Raw genomic sequence first — 23,533 nt, 5'->3', positions numbered from 1 at the left:
CAGTGCATAGCACATGCTTCTTGATTAGACCGGGGTTCGAGCCCGTGATCACCAAATACGGAGGATGCAGAAAGGTCAGAGAATGACCACCGCATATCCCCGGAGCAATGTGACCTTAGTTGCTAATGCTCCTAAAAACCAAATAACAAACAAAAAAAACTCCACACAACAGATCAGACTCAACCCTCGTAGACAAGAAGGAAATAGATTCCTATCTGATTGACATAGCATTGCCTAACACCAGCAACCTCCAGAAAACGTGTGAGGTAAAGATCGGGAAGTCAAAGATATATGCCATATGAAACAAGTAATGACCATCCCAGTCACATTGTCAACCACTGGCATGGTGCCAAAGAGCCTCCACAAGAACAAAGCAGCAATAGGCCTCCCAGAGAACACTTCCACAGAACTTCCATAAGTCGCGATGCTGAACACCTGTAGGATAGTAAAAGAGTTCCTTGACTAAAAATAATAATAAGAGTAATAATAACAGTAACCGAACACAACCAACCACTCCACGACTTTGTACCAGTACCTATCGCTGGGCAGAAAAAAATCCCATAAAGGAGAAAAGTTTTTTTATAATAATAATAATATATAGAAAGTATAAAAATATATAAGAGGAAAAAGAAGTTCTTAAATAGGTAAAATATATGAGGAAAAGGAAGCAAGAAAGTAGGCAAAAGCAATCTAAGGCAGCATAAGCTAAACCCCAGCAATGCAAGAGAAAATAAAGTAATACAGAAATAATATGCCACTAATTCTTTTCTCTAATATCTTCATTTTGAAGTTGGACTAATCTCCAAATATCTACGAGGAACTGCATCTGAGTTGCTTCTAATTTTTGACTGCAATCTCAAGTAAAGAGGCTAGGATTTTAATGCAAATATTGAAATGAATAAACACAGTTGTTTCTAAAGAGTCTAAGCTCAAGCTCTGTCACTGAGTCCCCAGTAAAGGCAAAAAAAAGAAAGGGGAAAAAAAAAAACATAATACAGTATGGCGTATTTTCTCAAACTGTTTCAACAGAAGAGAAAAAGATTACCCACGGACACAAAAAGAGTACTCTTACCATAAAAGATTACAGTTCTGCAAATTGCAGTGTCCAGGAACTAGCCACCTGATTAGTGTTTAAGGCCTTAATGGATAAGTAAATTAAATGTGGATGACTTAAATTAATAAGTAAATTAAATGTGGATGTGAAACTTGGCTCAAAAAAAAAAAAAAAAAACCTGGACGAATATTATGCACGATTAGTGCTGGAAAACTCTGACAAAAGCAGATGATGTACCAAGAACCATCAAAACCAAACAAGCCAAACAAATCCATATGCTAAGTTTCAGTTTCAATTCCTCCTTGAGTTCATGCTTTCCTGTTACTTTGGTTCCACTATGTACTGTAATTTTTATTCTATTCTATTTTCTGATGATACCAACCTTTTCAAATGCTGCTCGAATTTCAGGAATATTATGACGTTTCTCGGAGCACGAGGCTTCGATTACACGTATCACATCCTCACAAAAATGTTCCTGAAAATGTAAAATGAATAAATAAAGGCGAACAGAGACCATAAATCAAAAACTGTATTTAAATACAATAGAAAATTTAATTTATATCTTATTAATTTTCAATGTAAAACTTTATGGATAAACTTACAGTGCCATACAGTGGTTTCCCCTCAAAGTGGTTTATGATATTAGTATTAGTAATAATGATATCATCACAGACTATAGTATGCATGATCATCATCATCATCATCATCATCAGCCATTTTCAATCCACTGCAGGATGAAGGCCTCTCCAGCAACTTTCCAGTTCCTTCTGTTTTGAGCACTGGCCATCCATTTACTACTCAAAAACTCATGAATTTCATCTATCCATCTCCGCCTTTGTCTTCCAGGTTTTCTTCTACATGATACATATATATATATATATATAAAATATCAGTACTGGCAATACTGATATCATCTAGGCATCTTGTTTTCTTGCATTGTAGCAAAACAATGCAAGAAAGCAAGCTTATATAGCATCACCAAAAACAACAACACTTTCCACCTGTCCATCTCCTCTAATAGTTTGTCAAATTCATCCATGAATTCAAATTAATCAATCTAAAACACCAGATGGAAGTGTGTCCCAACATTAAACTACTGAAGGTAGTTTAATGTTGAACGGCTGAAGGTATATTTCTGCATATCTAACGGTATAACGGCTGAAGGTATATTTCTGCATATCTCCTGTACCCATCAGCATTGAGCTTACTCAATCCATTCAAAGGCTTAAATACCTCAATTAGATATCCTCACAGATGCCTTGTCTCCAGATGCTGCAATTTAGAGAGCCAAAGACTTTCAGGGTAAGAGCACTCTTTTGTTTTCCTCACTAATCTCATTTCTCTTCTTTGTACAACAAGATAATCAAACAGCTTCTTAATCCTGCTGGCAAAATTCCTGTATATCACTGACAAAACCCAATGGGCTGCCCTGGAAGCCTATCTCCAGAGAACTTCTTATCTGACGGAACAATTACACCAAGATCTTTTTATTCTCCATTACTCTGAGTGTAGTACCATGCAATTGGTATGTTAATCTGTATTAATGCTACCCACATGCAGTACTTTGCATTTGTCAATGTTAAACTTCAATTACCACTTCTCAGCACACCCACCAATTTTTCTAGATCTTATTGCAATAGCATACCCTGATTACTGTCAGTAAACACCCTACCCACCTTTGTATCATCCACAAACTTAGACATTAAGCATGACATGACTTCATGAATATCATTAACAAATACTGACAACAACAATTGGACTAGCACTGAATGAGGGCTCCACTAATAACATTACACTCTCTCTCTCTCTCTCTCTCTCTCTCTCTCTCTCTCTCTCTCTCTCTCTCTCTCTCTCTCTCTCTCGTGGTAATTTGTCCCAAATATTGCTTCAATTTGTACAAAAGTCTTTCATGTGGAACAGTGTCAAAAGCATTTCTGAAATTTAAGTATATGATATCAAAGTTATTTTTTGCATCCAATTCCTTTGTTACTATGTCCTTTCTTTCTTCTTTCTTTCTTTTTTGTTCTCAGCCATGGGTCTTTTCAATAAGACTGGTCATACAATATCGCCTCTTAACAAATTTGTTGTGTGACTACAGTATAGTTACATTCATATCTTGGTTGTCCTGCATTACTTCTTTGACCACAACTCCATTAATTTCATTGAAACAGAAGTGAAGCTAACAGGTATATAATTACACATGTCACCCATGCCTCTTTTACACTTTGCTTCAACAATTTTTCTTCTACTTTCCTCCCATTTATCAGAAAATTATTTAGCTCCCAGTTGAAATTTGTTAAATTTCTGGCATACACATCCCTAAAAAATTCTTCCTGTGTTAATGTAAATACAAAATACCTATTCTCTTTGTCAGCAAACTAAGCAGAAACATCAACAGTTAATTCATTCGTATCAAGTCAACCATTTTGAATCATAATTTTTGGTCTATCATTTATAAGTAAAGAAGTCTACTGTTTTTTTTTTTTTTTTTTTTTGCATCTGTCCCCTTGTAATCTGCCTTAGTTTATCTATCCTCTGTTACAACACAATTGCAACCAGTTTATATTTACTGTAGGCAGCTGTATCATTTGTATTTGATTTCAGGAAGGTTTTTGATACTGTCAGTCATAAAAGACTACTATACAAATTGTGGCACGAAATGCAAGTTACTGCTCTGGATGGCTGAGTGGAAGAAGATGGACAGTGGTTATTAATGGGCACTGCTCTTCATGGACTAATGTTATTAGTTCATTTCCCCAGGGTTCAGTGCTGTACCCATTGTTGTGTTCAATATTTCTTAATGGTACTGATGACGGTCAGGCTTAATGTCCAAGTTTGCAGATGATAGAAAGATGTTGGCAGGGTGGTTAATGACAGTAATCAGGGTGAGATACTGCAAAAAGATCTGGGAAAATTAGATCAAATTTAACATTGACAAATGCAAAATACTTCATATGGGTTGCAGTAATCCAGATTAACATATCAATTGTGTGGTATTAGACTCAGGGTAAGGGAAAATGAAAAAGACTTGGGAGTAATTGCACAGTCAGATATGAAGTTCTTTAAGCAACACAGACAGGCTGCCAAGACAGCTCACTGGATTTTGTCAATGGTGTACAGAAACTTTGCTAGCAGGTATAAGGAGGTGATTATCCCTTTGTACAAGGCCATGGTTAGGCCACATCTTGAGTACTGTACAGGTGTGGAGACCTCACTTTAGGAAGGATGTAAATGTGCTGGAATAGGTAGGGAGAAAGGCATCAGATTGGTGAAGGGAACAAAAGAGTGCTCTTACCAATAAAGGCTTCAGTTCTGCTAACTGCAGCATCTGGAAATCAAAACACTTGTAGGGAGATCTGATTGGTGTGTTTAAGACCATGAATGGATTGATTATGTGAAACATTGATGGCCTTCTTCCACTTCCTGAGACTACACACGAGGGTTGTTTGTTTGTTATTTGGTTTTTAGGAGCATTAGCAACTATGGCGATATTGCTCCAAGGATATGCGGTGGTCATTCCCTGACCTTTCCACATCCTCCGCATTTGGTGGTCATGGGCTCGAACCCCGGTCTAATCAAGAAGCGTGTGCGACGCACTGCTGCTCCTGCCCACCTGGCTATGGAAGCGTCCACATATGAGGGGTCATAAATTCAAGCTGAGGAAGTATAACTGCAGTACAGATGTGTGGTAGTTTGTCTTCAACCAGTGGGTGGTTGATTGTTGGAACAAACTTCCATCTGTTGTTGTGGAAATGGATGGTTTGAATAACCATCCATTTCCACATTTCTGAATATCCTTTGAGGTTATGGATGGATGAAGATTGTGGTTTTTCTTATTTTGGCTGATAATTATAATCTTGCTTTCTTGCATCATTTGGCACTACTATTCTAATACCTGATAATTTACATACATTCCATGCATTTTTCTTCTTTACCATTGGTCTCATCAATTCATCTGCATCCATTTAGTTCAAAGCCTTGAACAGTACATCTTGTTGATATAAAAGGCCTAATATCATCTACAATTACATCCCTTAATACTTCCCATTTAGAAATTGCTGTTGGTAACAGCAACAGTTGGCCCGCTGTATAATATTTAAAAAATGTCTGGGATCATTGTAATCACATTTTGTTTTAAGAAAGCAGAAGCCCTTCTCTTTGCCCTAGTTTAGATCTTTAAGTAAATCCCAAATCAATACATATGACCCACTAGGTGATCACTGCCACCTAGTGGGTCTTTCTCTGCTGACTCTTAATGCATAAGAATTAATGCTGATAATCAAATCAAGGGTACTGCTTTTTCTCATTGCCTCTCTTACATACCAGTATAGAAAACTCATGTAATAAATCCACAAAAATCTTTTTGTGGATTTATTATATGAGTATTAAATGTATTACAATCTTAATAAATTCATAATAAATCTCCCCTGCTGTCCTGTCTTTCCTTCCTATGCTCACTGTTTTCAAATTCTGCCTCTCTTATGTTTGGGTGGTACCATGTTTCCAATATCTCTACTATGTCCACATATAAAATGTGGCCTTAACAAATACTTCAAATCAAATTTATTTGAGAAGTATGAATATTGTTCTCTGCCGAAGGAACAGAAATAGTAAATAACATAATGAAATTGCAGGTACATTTATTAACAAGGTAGTAACCTTTTATAGAAACTGCAGGTACAAATAAAGTAAACTAAATGAATAGAATAAATTAAATTAAATAAAACAAAGTAACTTTCAAGTCTGAGGGACTCTTCATCAGCTTGAATATAAGCCTTGGTATGAAACAAAGAATGCCTGGGTGTGGTCATGTAAGGGAAACAAAGCATGACAGGTACAGTCAACAATAGAGACAATCGCTGGTTAGAACTAGATGCTTGTTGCTGCAAATACAGGGTGCACACATGGTGGCGCATGCCAACGTTTATCACATTGCAGGATAACCGCCTCCATGATGGATGTATGCATGCCATTGTTGCAGTTAAAAGCACAATGACAACTGGATACATGGAGTGATTCGAGCCATATCCATTGAAGGTAATTGTCTGGGTAGTCAACAATTTTGATTTCACAGCATGGGTCAAGGTCATGTTGAGAGGACCAATAGTGCTTTGTGATTGTGGAGTACTCAGAATCAGCAGGTTGGATGGTTCTCTTGTGTTCTGAGATCCAGTCTAGGAGCCTCCTGGCAGATTCCAGGGCAAAGGGAGGGTAGCCACAGTTAGTGTGTAAAGTGTGTTAGTTGTCTGACGGCACCAGAAGGTTCCCCCATCTCCACGCTGTCTACTCTGTTTGTATGACACAGAATTCTGTGGAGGCCAGAGATTTAAAAGGTGTGTGAGGAGTCTTTTGTGTAGTGTTATGTTCTGTTGTTTCTCTGACCATTTAGCCATTGGGTCCCTAATGGGACCCACTGTTTCCCACACTTTGCCATCAGGAGGCAGGTCAAGCACCCAGTAGATTATTTAAGTACTCTAGCAGGCCTCGCCTCCTAATTTCCAAGGATTTCAGTGGTAAGACCAATATATATTAAAGGAAAGGGGGGAGTGAACATTAGTATTTATAAAGGCTGAAAGGTTTATAAGAAAGCGGCTGAATTTAGATATTGACTAGAATTTGGGGGTGTACTCGGTCAGTTACTTAGTGGGGAAGAGACTGAGGGGGGGGGACAGGTGGAAGGATGGGGATAGAGTAAGCATTCCCAAAGAGGTCAGTGGGGAAGAGCCCCACTAGATGACATACGGGGAGAGGCAAGAAGGGGAGGAGACAGAGACTCATCTCCTCCCTCCCCTGCCTGGGGATGGGGTTGTAAAGGGAACCGGGTTTGAGTACAGCTTATTTTTTTTTTAGGAGCATTAGCAACTAAGGCCATATTGCTCCGGGGATATGCGGTGGTCACAGGCTTGAACCCCAGTCTAATCAAGAAGCGTGTGCTGTGCACTGCTGCTCCTGCCTACCTGGCTACAGAGGAGCCGTGAGTATACAGTACCCAGTTCGGATCGTCAAATGGCATGTTGGCAGCAAAGCCGCAGTATGTCTTCGTCAGTGATGGTTGTCAGGTCCATATAGTGTTGAATCCGGTAGGAAGATCAAAGTGCCCATCCATCTCTGGGGGTGGGATATGTTAGATGGCAGTGAACCCAACAGGCAAAGGAGGGGGGGGGGAGACACATTTATTTCATTCATTCTCATTCTACTTGCATTCTATTTTTATACTTTTTTTCTTATAATTTATAAAAAAATTTCCCGTTAGGTTATATATATATATATATATATATATATATATATATATTGTAATAAATATGACAGATAAAAATAAAAATGGCAGTGCAAGTCACACAGAAAGCCAAAGGCTAAAAGGTAGAAGATAGCTGAAATATGAGAAAATATAGGTTAAATTAAAAGGTAGTAACCTGTAAAATAAGTTTGTTTGTTATTTGGTTTTTAGGAGCATTAGCAACTAAGGCCATATTGCTCCGGGGATATTCCCTGACCTTTCCGCATCCTCCATATTTGGTGGTCACTGGCTCGAACCCAGGTCTAATCAAGAAGCATGTGCTATGCACTGATGCTCCTACCCACCTGGCTATGGAGATCCTTGACATAATGTGGCCTCAACAATGCTCCCTGCATACACACTACTCGGACTCCCTCCAGTCACTATCTGGCAGAGAGTAGCGGTAGCAAGATTATACACTAGCTGATCCGGAAGCCTCCTAGAGAGTCACCAATAGGTTCGTTCCGGTGTACTAACTAGCAGCCGGCCTGCGAACACCGTTTTAGAGTTGTACCCTCAAAATTTAAGGAATATTGGACCTCACCACGATGTTCATCATAACCTCAAAAGTCATCGATCATACTGCATAATGGAGAAGATGGGGAAGGGTTGACTGGAACTTAGCTCTAGAGACTAAACATGGGTTCCACCACTTCAAGCCTTCAATAAGCAAAGTGGTGGTATTGCACCGGTTGATGAGTCATCTACCACCTAATACTGCCTGGTAACATACAGGGGCGGCGTATAACCTCCATGTGGTGTTGGTGTCACACCTGGGTGGTAACCCACCATGTACTTGTGCATGGAGGTTATACCCAGAATTGCTAACAGTCCCACCATCGTGAAGGTGTAAGCAGAGGATTTGGCTGTCACAGACCATCTGGACTTCGCCGAAATTGGGTCCACTTGATTTGAGTGTTACCTGAATATCAGTTCCATCAGCGTTTTAGACTCACCGGTAAAAAGTACAGCTTGTCTGGCATATTTGAGAGAATGTCTGTGACTACCTCAAATACCAAATGTCAAAACCCAACCTCAAACCAACCTCAAGGACCAATTGTTCATTATTTGCTATTTCTCCGTAAAATTCTTCACAAGAACTAGCAAAATTGCACTTAACTTGTAGTTTTGTTTTCACCGTTTCTACAGCAAGCTCATTTTCTACGTTCACAGTTCATTTACTTTCGAAAAAACTCTTTCCGCTGTACCACTGGTTCCTAGCAAACAACATAATGCAAATAATTTGCATTATGTTTGCCATAAAGTATGGAGGCTACATGTCCAATCTGGGTCATTTTCTGGGACAGTTTTAAATGTGGGGCAAACGATTGAAATCCGGGACTGTCCCGCATAATCCAAGACATCTGGTCACTTTATCTATAATTCAAATTGGGGAAGTAGAGCAAATATGCAATTAAATCTAATGTCAGCCACTGTAAACATTGATACATGATCAGGTATTTCTTCAGGGGGTCTACACCTGACCATGCATCAAAGGATTGCATTTCCATACTTGCCCATGGCTGTGTAAGAGAAAATTTATGAATTCAAATATGATCGAAAAGGAAAAGCTATATACCTCTTACAAAGTATGGACAAGGTAATCCCTACACAGTGTTTATAAAGTACAATTAAAACTGGTGTAAAATTATTAAGTACAAATGAAAGCTTAAAGATTAATAATTACTAAAAAGCGTAAAAAATCTATACCTGAAAATGATAATGCAAAAATATATGCTGTCAATACGATAGCTGCAAACAAAGCAGTAACGAATAGGGACAATTCTACATATTCATATTTTATAGTAATAAAACTAACATGAAAAACAGCTATGAAAAATTGATAACCAGTGACCTCTATAATCAATTTTGAAATGTGAATGCATACAGATATAAAAAGGAACTAAATATTCCAAAAATGAAGACAGTATTTTAAGATTATAAATAATTTGGTGTATTTGTCATATCCAATCTATTTTTATCTTTCCACTATGTATCCTGCTTTTAACTCACTGGTATTATATTTTATATCAATTTTTTTTTTAAGTTTTAGCTAATCTGCTGCTTTGTGCAATGCTATTCTTTACAGCCACTTCTGTTTTACATCTTTAGATAGTTGTGTCTGTTATACATCCTGCCACATTTCTTCATACTTTTCTGCCTAAAATTTAGTATAGATTCATTCTAAATATTATTTATAATCTTAAAATACTGTCTTTGTTTTTGGAATATTTTGTTCCTTTTTATATCTGTATGCATTCACATTCCAAAATTGTTTATAGAGGTCACTGGTTATCAATTTTTCATAGCTCTCTTTCACGTTAGTTTTATTACTGTAAAATATACCTGATCATGTATCAATGTTTACTGTGGCTGACATACGATTTAATCATATTTAACTGCATATTTGCTCTACTTCCCAGATTTTGATTATAGCCAAATTTTGCCTACCATTATCTGATGCAAGTTGTCGTTACCTTCATTTGACATTCTGATGTAATTTAATTTTATCTTATTTTACAGGTTACTACTTTTTAATTCAACCTAAAAATTTTCTCATATTTCAGCTATATTCTTCCTTTTGGCCTTTGGCTTTCTGTGTGACTTGCACTGCCATCTTTATTTTTATCTGTCATATTTATTACAATATACATTTATGTATACATCTGCACCCATTCGTGCTGCTTTGCACACTTTGGTGCATTTGCCATATCCAGTTTATTTTTATCTTTCTGCTATTTCTTTAGGTTTTAACTCTTTGGTATTATATTTTATATTAATTTAAGAATTAGTTATCTGCTGCTTTGCACAATACTATTCTTTAAATTACATCCATTTCTGTTTCCTGTCATTGGATAGACTTGTTGGTTACAAATTTTTCCATTTGCTTGCTTCAATTTTTTATTCTATCCTTTTCTTGTGGCTTTCTGTGGTCATCTTTATATTTACTGTTATATTATTATTATTATTATTATTATTATTATATATATATATATATATATATATATATATAAATAATACAGGGTGTCTCAAAAATACATGGCATAACTTCAGGAATAAGTTCCTCATATGTAGACAATAAAAATATTTTACATCAACATAGTTCCGAAAATGCTTGGATCCCGAGTTATTAACCGGAATGTCTTATCTCCCACAGGTGATTTCCATCATCACAAGGTACTATTTTTGTACTTTGTTTCAACTTCCAGGGTTCCCCTTATACACTCATCACAAGGTACTTGGTGGTTTTCTCATTCCGACCATATACTCAAATCAGGAGCAAGTGGATATGTAATTTATGTACGGTTTGGCAGACGGCAATGCTCTGGAGGCTCATTGTTTGTACCACGAAAGGTTCCCGGAACGAAGATGTCCAGACAGGAAAACGTTTGAAGGTATCTATTGACGCCTTTGTGAACATGGGGACCTTTACACCTCGTGCTGCCAACAGAGGACGACCAAGATCTATGACTCCTGAAGTAGAGGAGGATATTTTGGATGTTGTGCATGCCACTCCTGGAATCAGCACACGCAGAATAGCAATGCAACTGGCTGTTCAACGTTTGACTATTTGGAGAGTGTTGCAAGAACATCAACTGTATCCTTACCATCTGCAACGGGTACAGGCGTTGTCACCAGCAGATTACCCTGCGCGAGTAATGTTCTGCCAGTGGTTCTTGTAGCAGTGTGGCACAACTCCTCACTTTCCTGCCTTAGTGATATTCACAGATGAAGCACAGTTCACACGAGACGGAATCCAAAACTTTCACAATCAGCATGTATGGGCTTAGGAAAACCCACATGCAATTCTTCCATCATATCACCAACAGCAGTTCAGCCTCAACATCTGGGCAGGTGTTTTTGGTGATAAGTTATTTGGGCCCCATGTACTTCCAAATAAACTCACAGGGCAGTTGTACAGAAGCTTTCTGGAAAACAACATGCCTCATTTCTTGGACGACACACCACCGATCATTCGTCAACAAGCACATGCACAATGGCGCTTCCACACATTTCAGCCACCTAGCCCGCAATTACCTGCATATCGAAGGTTTCCTGATCAGTGTATAGGTAGAGGTGGACCAACTGCCTGGCCACCACACTCACTGATTTAAACCCACTAGATTTATTCTTGTGGGGCCATTTAAAGTCATTGATGTATTCGACTCCTGATTTGAGTACATGGTTGGAATGGAAAACCACCAGATTCTGTCAGTATCTTGTGATGAAGGAAATCACCTGCGGGAGATAAGACATTCTGGTTAATAACTCGGGAACAAAGCATTTCCGGAACTATGTTGATATAAAATATTTTTATTGTCTACATATGAGGAACTCATTCCTGAAGTTATGCTGTGTATTTTTGAATGAGGGAATTCTGAAAAGTAAGGTAACAATTTTTTCTCTTGATGACATTTATTAATACAAAGCTGAAATTACACACCAAGAAATAAGCGAACATGCACTACTTCTCCACAAAGTCTCCAATTTTATTGAGGCACTTGTCCCAAAGATTGATTAGTTTATCAATACCAGTACTGAAGTAGTTTGTGCCCACATGCAGTAACCAACATTGCACCGCCTAATGAAATTCCTCATCGATGGGGAAATGCTTTCCTGAAAGGTATTTTTTTCAGAGGGCCGAACAAATGCAAGTCTGTAGGTGCTAAGTCTGGGCTATAGTGGGGATGTGACAGAGTTTCCCAACCATTATGGCACAACCACTCACGAGTGGTGTGGTCAGTGTGTGGAGATTGTGGATGTTTCCAGGTCATGGAGTCTTGTTTGCTCTCTGGGGTAAAGTGATGAATCCACTTTTCCATCTGCTGTGGCTATGCGAGCGAGAAAATCTTCTCCTTCGTCACCGTATATCGCAACAGGTTCTCCAGACACCCCCATGCATTTTGCTTTGTCCTCTTCTGACAACTGTCAGGGCACCAAGCGGCAGCACACCTTTCGAAAGTCAAAGACATCATGAACAATTTTGTGAACAGTCGACTTACTCACGTTCACTATTTGTGCTATTTCACGCAGTTTCACTTGCCTGTTTTCAAGAACAATGCCCTTAATGCACGAAATGTTGTCCTATCTTGCTCGATGAAGGCCTGCCCACCCAATGTCAATATGGCCCACTTCAAATTCATTGCACCAAAAACACATCTGCTTCATTGTCATCACCTATTCGCCAAAACTTACATTTATTCCCTTTTACCATAATTCCCAATTCACTCTTTCACTCAGTGGCCAGCCTATTCATTTTGTCTTTCATTCTCATTCAATCAGGTCAATCCACTTTTGTCGTGTCAGGTTTCTGTCAGCGTGCAGAATACTGCTGTTCTGACAGTTTTTAAATCATCGTCTGGGAGTAATGGGAGATGTGGGCAATTTTAACTATAGATTATTGTTTAATTGCTGGGGTACTAAATTGCCATTCTTTGGATAGTTCTGTGTATTTCGAATACTTTCTGTGTGAAAGTTGTCAAGGCTTTAATTTTCCTCTTCTATACTGAACAGATAATTTTCTCGCTGGGAAGAGGTTCAATCTGTGCTATTAGCTGTGTACTGGTTGTTAAGGTTACTAATGACAGTACGCTGCTGCAACGGGATCTAGAAAAGTTGAGCAGATGGACTGAGAGGTGGCAAATGAAGTTTAACATTGACAAATGTAAAGTACTACATATGGGAAGCAGTAACTCCACAGTGACATATCAACTCTATGGAACTACACTGAGTGGTAGAGAATGAAAAGAACTTGGGGGTAACTGTGCAGACAGATATGAAGTTCTCTGAGCAGTGCAGACGGTTGTTGTTGTTATTTGGTTTTTAGGAGCATTAGCAACTAAGGCCATATTGCTCCAGGGATATGCGGTGGTTATTCCCTGACCTTTCCGCATCCTCCATATTTGGTGGGCTCGAACCCCAGTCTAATCAAGAAGCGTGTGCTACGCACCGCTGCTCCTGCCCACCTGGCTACAGAGGCACCAGTGCAGACAGTCTGCAAGGATGTGGTGTCTTGTCAATGATATACAGGAATTTTTCTAGCAGAGATAAGGAGGTGATTATTCCCTTGTATAAGGCAATGGTCAGGCCACACCTTGAGTACTGTATACAGGTCTGGAGGCCTCATTTTAAGAAGGATGTAGAGCTGTTGGAAGGAGCACAGAGAAGGGCAACAAGATTAGTGAATGGAACGAAGAGTTGCTCTTACGACAAAAGACTTAAATTTTGCAGATTACAGTGTCTGGGGACTAGGCACCTGCGAGGTGGTGATCTGACTCAGGTGTATAAAGCCTTGAATGGTTTGAGCATGCTTAAAGCTGATAGGATTTTTCCTCTTGCTCAGAATAATCACCTGAGAGGGCATAAATTCAAATTGAGGAAAGACAGTTGTAGGATAGATGTGCGGAAGTTTGCCTTTAGCCAGGGGGTGTTGATTGGTGGAAGTTGATAGCCTAAATAAATTTAAGGCTGGACAGGTATTTGGAACGAACGGAGGGGTGAAATGGGAGTGGGTTTTTTTTTTTTTTTTTTTTTTTGGCTGATGCTGCATAAGCTTGCTTTCTTGTATCACATACCTCTACTAATGCTAATGCTAATGTGTGCCCGGTCTTCACTCTTACCACAGGTGCAGTTTGGGTCATCAGTCAGCCGTCAGAAGGTTAATTTTGCCTTTGGGGCACCATGACTTGTGTATATATGAATGTTGTAAAAAGTCCAGGGACATACCACTTAGGTGGCTTTGGGCTGACCATTGCCACCTGTGACAGAAACCTTTTGGTAAATAGACCTGTGGTTTCCTGCTCCCACTTTGTTTGCCCTAGCTCATGGAGCTTTGTGGCTATTCTCTTTCTTTCAGCGTTGAAGGTTTTGGCTGTATCAAGGGTTATCCCCAAAAATTCTGTGGGTATGCCCTTTTTAAGTCTATAATACAAGCCGCTTTTAGCTACTTCCAGGAAAAGTGGGAAAGTTCAGCAACTGTGGTGCAGGTGTGCTCACTATGCGACATGCTCTGGTTAATGGTGAGAAGTATTGTCTTTTGTATCGATTCTAAATTATTCCTGTTTCTTACTATGACTGAGTAGGTTAACCACACACCAGTTCCATAGGTAATAACAGGTAGGAACATTGCACGGTATATGATTGCCAGGGTCTTTCTTTTGAGCTCCAGTCTGATCGATTGATCAGACTGGAGCTCAAAAGAAAAACCTGCATAATTTCTCACTTTCTTCACCAAGTAGGTCAAAATGGAGATAAAAAATTAATTTTGAATCACAGACCATTGCAAGATAGTTTAGTTCTGTTACCATTTTTATAGTAGTGTTAATTTTGATTTGTGGACATCTTATGTCCAAATAGCCTTTTAGAAGTATTTGTTTGGTTTTGTCAGGTGATATTTTGAGAATGTGCATTTGTGCCCACTCCTGCAGCTGCAAGAGGGCGGCATTTGATCTTTACTCTACAACCACTGCATATTACCTTTTACAAGGAAAACCACGTCATCTGCTTAGGCCAGGCTTTCCACAGGGCCCAGATCCAAGGCCAGAAATTCGTCCAGAACAATGTTCCAGTAGAAAGGGCCAAGGATTTTGTACCTGAAATTTCATTATATTATTTACTATTTCCATTTCTCCGGTGGGCAGGAACAGCAGTGCGTAGCACACGCTTCTTGATTAGACTGGGGTTCAAGCCTGTGGCCACCAAATAAGGTGGCCATTCCCGGAAAGGTCAGTGAACGACCACCGCATATCCACCCCCCCCCCCCCCTCGGGGCAATATGGCCTTAGTTGCTAATGCTCCTAAAATCCAAACAACATTCCTCCAGGGGAGAACAATATTCATACTTATTCTATGGATTAAGGAGCAAGAGGCCTATTTAGTTTTAAATTTATTTCCTTAGTTCCTAGTATTAGTGTATATGTAAATATACAGGCATCTGTTTTTACTTTTAGTAAGCCTAACACAGCCCATGTATATGCTTGTTCCACGAAGAACACAGGAGGGATGCCTCTCATAGAGCAAGCAAATATATGGTCCTCGAGTGCAAATTGTTTCACAGATTGTAAACATCATCTTATCTTACAAACACAATGGCACCTCCGTAGCCAGGTGGGGAGGAGCAGCAGAGCGTATAATTGGTCTAATCACGCTTCTTGATTAGACCGGGGTTCGAGCCCGTGACCACCAAATACGGAGGATGCAGAAAGGTCAGGGAATGACTACCGAATATCCCCGGAGCAATAGGCCCTTAATTGCTAACGTTCCTAAAAAAAAAAAAAAACACAATAACATCCCTTTGTTTCAATTTTTATCAGTCTATTTCCTAATATGTAGACTATCAGTAAGTCATTATATCTCAGAACTATAAACCACTATGCTCAATTTTTATGAAACCCTAAAATTTAACCCACCAAAAGATATAAGTTGCGACATGAATTCCTTGAATTATTTAATGGATAAAGAAATATATAAATGCAAATAAATACATAAAAAAAAATTCATCATTAATACTCACCACTGATTTATAATGCCCTCGATTCAACTGGCTTTTAATGGTAGTTAAATCTCGGGGTTGACTGTCATCTATAAAAACATTCCACATAAACAATTTATAATGCTTCATTAGTAAACTAATATGCAAAAAACAATTTTATATAGTTAAAAATGGTCATCTTAAAAAAGCTATTTCTCATAATCCTAATTAAACAATGTTTTTATTTGTATTTTGTACTTTTACAGTAACAAAAAAAAATCCACTCTTAATATAGATTACCTAAACTGCTTTTGAAATCTGATATTGGTAAGTGTATAAAGTTCATACTATATAGAGAATATTCAAACTGTTCATGCTCTAAAAGAAGTTAAAAAAAATTAATGCATGGCTTCTACTTTGCTACTTGAGTAGTCTTAAAAATTGGGCTCACCTATTCCAGTTTTTACATTAGAATTAGTAGAGGCATATGATACAAGAATGCATGCTTATACAAGCATCGGTGGGAAAAAAAAAAAAAAAAAAACCTTCCCATTTCACCCATCCATAAATTCCAAATGTTTGCCCAGTTCTGTCTTCAATTTATTTAAGATATCAACTTCCACAATGAGAGCACTAGCATTAGCATTATTATCATTAGTAGAGGCATATGATGCAAGAAAGCAAGCTTATGTAGCATCAGCCAAAAAAAAAAAAAAAAAAAAAGACCACTCCCATTTAACCCCTCCGTTCGTTTAAAATACCTGTCTGGCTGAGGCTTAAATTTATTTAGGCTATCAAATTCACAACAAGAGATGGAAGTCTGTACCACCAACCAACTACCCGCTGGCTAAAGGCAAATTTCTCACATCTATTCTACATCTGTCTTTCCTCAATTTGAATTTATGCCCTCTCAGGTGATTATTCTGAGCAAGAGGAAGAATCCCATCAGCATTGAGCATGCTCAAACAATTCAAAGCTTAATACACCTCTATCAGATCACCTCGCCGGTGCCTAGTCTCCAGACACTGTAATTTGCAAAACTTAAGCCTTCCTTTGTACGAGCAAACCTTTGTTCCATTCACTAATCTTGTTGCCTTTCTCTGTATTCGTTCCAGTAGCTCTACATCCTTCTTGAAATGAAGCCTCCAGACCTGCACACAGTACTCAAGGCGTGGCCTGACAATTTTTTTTTTTTTTTTTAATGTAAACCCCAAACACGAGAGGTGTTAGAACCTATAGTACTTAGTACCAGCGGAGTTAGGAGAAATCCCAGGTATGTTTGTTTGACACAAACATACCTAGTACTTAGTAATGTGCTTGGGTTGGAGGTTGAGAAGATATTTGTTGACACTGGACTTGAACTTCTGTAGACTAATTTTCAGGAAATACATATGAAGGAATGTTGTTCCAGAAAACGGCAGTTGAATGAATAAACGAGAAAGATGAAAAGTTGGTTCTGTGCGTTTGAAGATGGACAGTAAATGGATGTTGGCTGGTGGTGGCACGTGTTTGGACTGTTTTGAGAGAGAGAGAATTATAGAAACCAATTCAGAAGAACAGTGCCCATGGAAGTATCTGTAGAAAAAGCATGCAGCAGAAACAGTACGTCTATGAGACAGCGAGTGCAGAGACTCTGTTAGAGATGAATCATTGATTAAGCTAACTGCCCTCTTCTGAATGGAATCAAGAAGCCTGAGAGAGGTTTTGGGGGCACCACCCCAGATGTGGGAACAATATTCCATGGCAGGGTGGATTTGCAATTTATACAGAGTGACCAGATGTTTGGAAGAAAAGTAACGCCGAGAGCGAAAGAGAAAACCAAGTTTTTTAGATAAAGAAGAAGCAATATTTGTAATGTGCTTGGGCCAAGAGAGATTAGAAGACAGGGTAATCCCCAAAAGAGATATATCATTTTGCCTAGAAATCGGAGTGTCACTAAAGAAAAGCATAGGAGCAGGAATCCTTTTTTGTGAGATATAAGACAAGACTGAGTTTTAGAAGGGTTGAAATCAACTAAGTTTTCTTTGCCCCACTGGAGAACTACCTGAAGATCGGCATTTAAGGAATTGAAGCTGATTAAGCAGGACAAGGTTTCTCGAAATGAAAAGTGGAATGCAATGTGCTATCATCGGCAAAACTATGGATAGGATTTCCAGTCAATGGAAGAAGGTCATTAATATACAAGAGGAAAAGAGTGGGGGAAAGAACTGAACCTTGGGGGGACACCAGCATTAGTGGAGAAGTTTTAAGACAGAGAGACATCTACCTTCACTCTCAGTGAGCGTTCAGAGAGAAAACTGGATAACCAATTACTAAAAACAGTTGGCAAACCATAAGATGGAAGCTTGTTTAGAAGACCTTTATGCCAAACATGATCGAAAGCCTTTGAGATGCCAAGAGCAACTACTTGTGTTTCAGCGAACCTTTCCATTGAATTAGTCCATAAATGGGTAACATAAGCCAGAATATCACCAGTGGATTGACACTGATGGAATCCATACTGGCGATCGTTGATCAGACGGAAGGTTTCTAGGTAGTTTAAGAGTTCGTGGTTAATTGATTTCTCCATTACTTTAGAAAGAGTAGAAGTAATTGCAATGGGACGATAATTGGATGGGAGGGATTTGTCACCCTTTTTTAGGAACTGGCTGGATTTGAGCAAATTTCCAAGCAGAAGGAAAAACACCTTTGGAATAAGAAAGTGAAAAAAGGCGGCAAAGAAGAGGAGTAAGTGCAAGAGCACAGGTTTTGAGAACAAGTGGAGAAATACCGTCGGGACTTGGAGCTTCCTTAGCATCAAGATTCGTCAAAATCCTTCTGACATCCTTTTCACAGAAGACAACAGGAGGCACTGAATGGAGTGTGTTGGGAATGGTGGAAGGTGTTTTACCAAGATTATTTATACATGAGTTGAATGAAAAATGGGATGCTAGCAGGTCAGCTCTATCCTTGGCTGAAGTGACAAAAGAACTACCTGGCTTGGACAGAGGTGGGAGCAGAGATATGCAAAGGTTGCGGCCAATAGCTTTTTCAAGAGACCAGAATGCTAGGCTACCATTAGGACAAAAAGCAAGTTTTCCACTCTTAGCCTGTTCAAACTCTAGTTTTGACTGATTAATAACTGCTTTACAATTGTTGCAAGCTTTGGTGTAGGCAAAAAATGAAATTGAAGAATTAGAAACAAGCCAATTAATATATGCAACATTCTTCTCTTCAACAGCCTTAGCACATTTATTGGAAAACCAAGGTTTAGATAAAAGACGAGATTTTAAAGTGGAGTGTGGGATAAAGGATTCCATTCCTGCAAGAATAACTTCACTGACACGATCTGAGCAAACGTTGACAACAGAAGTTTTGAAACAGTAATCCGACCAAGAAAAAGAAGTCTCGCAGGTCATCCCATTTTGCATTCTTGTAATGCCAAACAACAAGAGGTTGGGAATAGCCACGAGATAAAGGTTCCATTGGAGAAGACACAATCATCAAGTTGTGATCTGAAGTGCCTAAAGGACCTCTTACTTCGACCGTGTACTTAGAAGGGTTATTTGTGAGAAAAAGATCAAGCGTATTGGCTGTATGATTAGTATTGTCCGGTATTTGTGTAGATAAATGAACAATCTGTGCAAGGTCATTAGTAATTGCAAAAGCCTCAGCATCTTGACCAGCTGGGTCTGTGTGACTAGAAAACGGAAGCCAGCTGGAGTTGTGAACATTAAAATCACCAAGGAAAATTACCTCACTGTTAGGAAAGTTGGACTGGAGAAAGTCAAGTTGCAAAGAGAGGAAGTCAAAGAGCTCCAAATGATTACTGGAATTGGGAGAACGGTAGAGACAGCAGATGAATTTGACTCAATGAGGTAGAGATTTTAAGCCAGAGAAGATCAAAGAGAGGAGATTCCAAATTGCCAAGTCTCTGACAGGGAATTAGATCGGACATATGCACAAGTACCACCTTTGAGGCAAAAGGAATCATACAGCAAATAATTTTGGCAACTGAGATGAGTAGTATTTGAATCAACCGATAACTGAGATTCTGTCAGAAAAAGTATATGGGGTTTGGCAGACTGCAAGTGGAAATGGACATCGTTGAGATTAGAACTGAGACCATGTATATTTATGAAATGAATTAGGAAGTGCTTGGGAGGTTTAGATCTTTTTGCAGATAATCTTGCTCTATTAGTTTAACAATTCATGGTGTATTCAATAGTAAGAAAAATGGATGGGACATGCTGTATGAAGTAATGAAATTTTTGGATATGGCGTACATACGGTAAGAATATACCCAGATCCTTGACATAACGTGGTCTCGACAATGCTCCCCGCATACACACTACTTGGACTCCCTCCAGTCACTATCTGGCAGAGTAGATGTAGCAAGATTATACACTAGCTGATCCGGAATCCTCCTAGAGAGTTACCAACAGGTTCGGTCCGGTGTACTAACTAGCGGCCGGCCTGTGTACACCGTTTTAGAGCTGTACCCTCAAAATGTAAGGAATATTGGATCTCGCCACGATATTCATCATAACCTCAAAAGTCATCAGTCATACTGCATGACGGAAGAGATAGGGTAGGGTTGACCGGAACTTAGCTCTAGGGACTAAACATGGGTTCCACCACTTCAAGCCTCCAATAAGCAAAATGGTGGTATTGCACCGGTTGATGAGAGTCATCTACGACCTAGTACTGCCTGGTAACATAGAGGGGCGGCATTCCTCCATGTGGTGTGGGCACCACACCTCGACCCCTGCTTACGTTTGTTCACACCTGGGTGGTCTCCCACCATGTACTTGTGCATGGAGGTTATACCCAGGATTACTAACAGTCCCACCGTCGTGAAGGTGCAAGCAGAGGATTTGGTTGTCACAGACTGTCCAGACTTCGCCGAAATTGGGTCCACCAGAATGAGTTCCACCTTGAGTTTCACCAGAATATCAGTTCCATCAGCATTTTAGACTCCCAGGTAGCAAGTACAGCTTGTCTGGCATATCTGAGAGAATGTCTGTGACAACCTCAAGGACCTTTACTCTTTTTTTTTTTTTTTTTTTTTTTTTTTTTTTTTGGCTGCTGCCTTAAGCTCCCATGTGGCCTTAGGCACCATATGGCTTTAGGTTTCTGTGCAACCCTATGATCATTACTAATACCACTACATCAGATCAAAGAGAATCATGGTTGAGGTTAAGTCCAAAATTAGTTCACGAGAATGCATCTTCCCTTTACGACATATAAATATAAATGTACAGATATAAAAAAAAAAAAAAAAAAAATCTGATTTTCTTCATTTCAACATATGTTGCCATCCATAGGAACACATCCTTGACATAAATCAGCAACTACCTGTATTCAAAGGTCAATTTAAGAGATAACCCTACCTCAACCATGATTCTTTTTGACCTGAAGTATTGGCATTAGTAATGGTCATATGGTGCACGGAAACATAAGGCCATGAAAGCCTAAGGCAGCAGCCAAAAAAAAAAAAAGAGTAAAACAACAATAATAATAAAAAAACTTAAATAAAATAAATAATTAATAAAAGAAAAGGAAATAGACAACCTATGCATTTCCCCTCCTCCCATAGGTAACTATCCAGCTGATCTCAGAATTTCGCCAAACTGTCAGCCTCTACCACCCATGTAGGTAACTTATTCCAGTAATTTTTAACTCGCTGGCTAAAATGAAACTTCCTGCAATCCAGTCTAAACATCTCCCCCAGTAACTTGAATTTATGGCCCCTAGTTCTAGAATCATTTATCATCATCATCATCAGTAATTCAGTCTTGTGACTGGATTACTGATGACTGATGAGCTGCCTCCACCTTTGTCTCTCCTGTGTCGTTTGTTTTAGTTCCTCAAAATTTTGAAATCCTGCTTCATCCAGCAATTAATTTGCTGGGTGAAGGTATTTTTTTGGTCTTCCCGTGGGACATTTTCCCTCCACAGTCCCCTTCATGGCATCCAGAAGCAAACCACTGTGTCGAATCATGTGGCCCACCCATTTGAGTCTAGTCGATCTGATTCTATCTACAATTTTCCTTTGTTCTTGGACACTCTTAATACTTCCATATTTGACACCTTGTTCCATTTAATTTTTTCCATCCTGTGCCAGCACTACATCTCTAAGGCCTGGAGCCTGTTTTTTCTCTTTCTCTCTCTCTTTGTAAGAATCCATGTCCTTGCTGCATATAGTACCAGTGACCAGATATATGTCATTATTATCTTCTTTCTAATTTCTTGTGACATCTTCTGTGTTATGTTATCGATGGCAGTTTATATTTGAAAGATTGTTTTGCCATTGCAATTCTGGTTTGAACCTCAGTTTGACATATGTCTCGTGCAAATAACTGCCCCAGATACCTAAAGTGATCTACCTGTTCTATTCTTACTCTGTCGATCTCAATTTGGAAGGAAACTGACCTTTTACCAATCATCATTGTCTTTGTTTTCATCATGTTTATCTTCATTCCATACTTCTGCTGCTTCCAGGATTGTATTCCTGTCACAGATCTTTTGGACACTTAATTTTTATGTTGTCCAACTTGGGTGTTTTAAGGTTTTCAAAACAGTGTCTTTTACACCATCTCTGTTCACGATATTACAACCCTCTGCTGCCTTGATAAGGGGCAGGGATCTTGGGCATCCTGAAGATGGTAGCATATGACAAATCTAAGAAGTCCCTTCAATAGGGGCCTGAGCTTGCATGGTAGAGGCAATGGCGTTCAAGGCCTCGAAAGCCGAGTTGGTCATTGTCATCATTAGGGGGTCACAATCATTTGTAGCAACTGCTCGTTTGTTGATTTCAGTTGCTCATTCTCAATTATCACCTCATAGAGCATCTTTTCCAAAGAGCCCCAGCTAATATACAATCAAATATACAAATATTTGCTTAATCTAATATACAAACACACAGAACTGGAAACTACACTATTATTGCTGTAAAGACAGCTCTCCATTCCCCACAGTATAGTCTGGATAATTCTAAGGTTTGGGATTTCTTTGCTTAATAAGCTTGGCAGATCCTCTCCTGCACCGTTATCCTCACTCTGTTTAGGGAGGGGAAGAGCAGAGGTTTCTGGAGCTATATAGACAAATAGAGTTGGCAGTAAATCAGAATTCCTTATAATACAGGTGACCCCCGCTTAACGCTGATAATTCAATCTGGAAAAATAGAACGCTAAGTGAATCAGCGGTAAGCAAGCGGCGTATTCCAATAAGGTAACATACGTATTTGTGAGTTGCAGTCTGTGCCATAGGATATTTCTTAATCAATAATAAATGGTAGTGAAAAGACACACACAAATGTCGGTCAAAATATTTCATATTCAAAAATTTGTACATATAAAATATTCTGTATTACATATGTATATAATTATGTGGTAAGTAACTACATTCATCATCATCATCATCTATCATCGTTTAGCTCTTCCACGGGTCGACGTATGAAGCCTTCCCACCATGCCCTGTCCGTGTACTTCTCTCCGTCATTGATTTCACTCCAATTTCCACGTCTCTTAATTACAACGGTCTTTATCATGTCCTGCCATCTCATTCTTGATCTCCCCCTTGGTCTTTTGTCCCTTAATTGTAAATCAAACATTCTTCTTGGCAAACACCTCTCGTTCATCATCTTGACATGTCCAAACCATTTCAAACAGGACCTTTCAATCCTATTCTGGAGTTTTTCAAGCTGGATTTGCTCCCTAATCCATCATTCCTGATTTTGTCGGGTCTTGCC

The sequence above is a fragment of the Mastigoproctus giganteus genome, chromosome 9, assembly GCF_048544385.1.
Source record: "Mastigoproctus giganteus isolate SK-2022 chromosome 9, ASM4854438v1, whole genome shotgun sequence".
NCBI classification, from domain to species: domain Eukaryota; kingdom Metazoa; phylum Arthropoda; class Arachnida; order Uropygi; family Thelyphonidae; genus Mastigoproctus; species Mastigoproctus giganteus.
This window is presented reverse-complemented; position numbering follows the sequence as displayed.